The sequence below is a fragment of the Podarcis bocagei genome (genome assembly GCF_964188305.1).
Source record: "Podarcis bocagei genome assembly, chromosome: 3".
NCBI classification, from domain to species: domain Eukaryota; kingdom Metazoa; phylum Chordata; class Lepidosauria; order Squamata; family Lacertidae; genus Podarcis; species Podarcis bocagei.
Window position 1 is genome coordinate 47,199,837 of NC_138127.1, and position 2,567 is coordinate 47,202,403.

Consider the following 2,567-nt stretch of genomic DNA (forward strand, 5'->3'; position numbering starts at 1 on the left):
GCTTTCACTCCCAAGTTGCACGCTTTTTCTCTGCTTGCAACATTCACTGTTAACAGATACAGTGGTACCTCTGGTTACGTACTTAATTTGTTCCGGAGGTCCGTTCTTAACCTGAAACTGTTCTTAACCTGAAGCACCACTTTAGCTAATGGGGCCTCCTGCTGCTGCTGTGCCGCCGCCACGCAATTTCTGTTCTCATCCTGAAGCACAGTTCTTAACCCGAGGTACTATTTCTGGGTTAGTGGAGTCTGTAACCTGAAGCGTATGTAACCTGAAGTGTATGTAACCCAAGGTACCACTGTACGATATTGTCTCAAGAAAGCAATGCCTTCAGGTTTACCTTAGTGCTTAACCACTACTGGCACTGTGATTGTTCCATAGTCCAAGAAACAAGCTTCTCATCTGGTTCAGAAAAATCTTGTTTCCAAATTGAGATTGTGTCTGTAGTCACTCCGATCTGTCACATCTTGAATCTATGGCCAATTGCAGCTTCCTGGAACATGTCTCTGTGTAGCTCTCCTTTAAACATTATGTTCATCAGGAAACACTGAAGCAGTTTCAGTCATGTAAACACTGAATTAGTCCTGCATGTCAAAACACATACCTTATTTCACTTGTAGTGATCTCAAGTCTGACAGGGCCTTCCTTGTTTGCTACTTTGCTCAGTCAAAGTGGTTTGGAAGTCTGTATCACCACATCCATGCTTTTTACCCTTGTTCATCGTAATGTATTTGGTTCTTAAATTTAAGCCAAAACAGAAACTAAAGAATGCTATTCCAGGCCTTGCTGCTCACTGCATTTGCTCTTTGGTTTTCCCCAATGCTCAAATTCTGTGCCATAGCTCATTCTTCTTGCCATTTCTGAACTAGTGCTGTGTGTGCCTGACTACTTGGGATTTTCACCAATATGTAGGATGGTGCAGATGCTTTTGTTACTTTTACACTAATCTTCCAAGTTTTGATATAAATATATCTAATACACTACAAACTTTCCATCTCCTGCCACATTATAAAACAAACCAACACATTTATGTCGAAGTCATTTATTTTCATTTATCAGTTCTTTCTGGAACAGTACAAGTGGTATCACCAACACATTTTTTAAGGTGGCTGAGTTTGAATAAAGAAATAGAGCAGAAGAAGTCTGGTGTATGAGAAGGTAGATGGAGGTGGTCAGTTGTTTGTTGTTGTTTAGTCGTGTCCGACTCTTCGTGACCCCATGGACCAGAGCACGCCAGGCACTCCTGTCTTCCACTGCTTTTATATCATATGTCTGAGTGCTCTTGTGCTTGAATTCTGCTTGTGGGTCTCCCACAGACATCCAGCTGGCCACTGTGAAAAGGATGCTGGGCTAGATGGGCTCTTTTTATGTTCTCATGTTAGTAACTAAGTTGAGCCCACTGATTTTAATGGGTCTGCTCATATGATTTAGCCAGAGACAATCTATTGCTCCCAATGTTGCAAATCTATGCTACTGTTGTAAATAGATGACTTCTGAGCTAATCTACCTTAGAATCATAGAACTGTAGAGTTGGAAGAGACCCTGAGGGTCATCTAGCCTAAAGCGTCCAGGACAGATGGCCATCCAACCTCTGCTTAAAAACTTCCAATGAAGGATGGTCCACCATGTTCTGAGGGACTTCGTTCCTCTTTCAAACAATTCTTACTGTCAAAAAGTTATTCCTAATGTTTAGTTGTAAACTCTGTTCTTGTAACCTTGCTTGTTTAAAATAGGCACTGTGCTTCCACCCAAGGACTTATAAAAAAAATCCTGTGTGATCTGTGACTAGATTAAGAAAGCATAAATCTCCCTTTTAGATCCAAACTACAGTTTTATAAAGGAGATGCATGGTCGTATATTACAAAAGCCTAGAATTTATTTTGTGAAAACAAGTAATTTGGACAGCTGTATCTAGACTTCTTGGTTACTTAACCCAACAAGGTAAGAATAAATTAGGCTGCATCCATAATACCCATCTGCTTGTGCAACAAAGCTTCCAATTTCTCCCCTTTCACCCCCCGAGCTCCCCAAAATTGCTCCATAGGGTTCCCCAACTCTCTGGAACAGATTTGGGGGGGCTGAAGGGAGAACAGGAAAGAGAAGCTCTGTTGTGATGTCATAATGTAGACCATAATCTTCATATCACAGTTTACCTTACAAAAAAATGATTTATTTTACTACTGAATACAGTACTTTGCACATTACCATTAAGATACTGAGCAGGATGTGCTCAACGGTACACCTCAATGCTTTGCATTTATAGATGCCATTCAGTCTAATACCTGGCAGCAGGACTAGAGAAGACGGTAGTCTGAATCTCTCAATAGCTGATGGCAGTCAGAGTACAAGTACCAACAGTGTGACTTTCAGAACTTACTGGCCTTCAGCTTTTAAATGGACACATGAATTCAAGTTTGGCTTAAATTACTCTTTCAATATGTGGTTTTTAAATGTAAAATAGAATGTCAGACTTTCCCCCAAGAATCTTTATAGCTTAGACTTAAACATACACAGCTTTAATAATGTTTCTATGATGTGTTGGACCTGCAAATGAAAGTCTCTTGTCA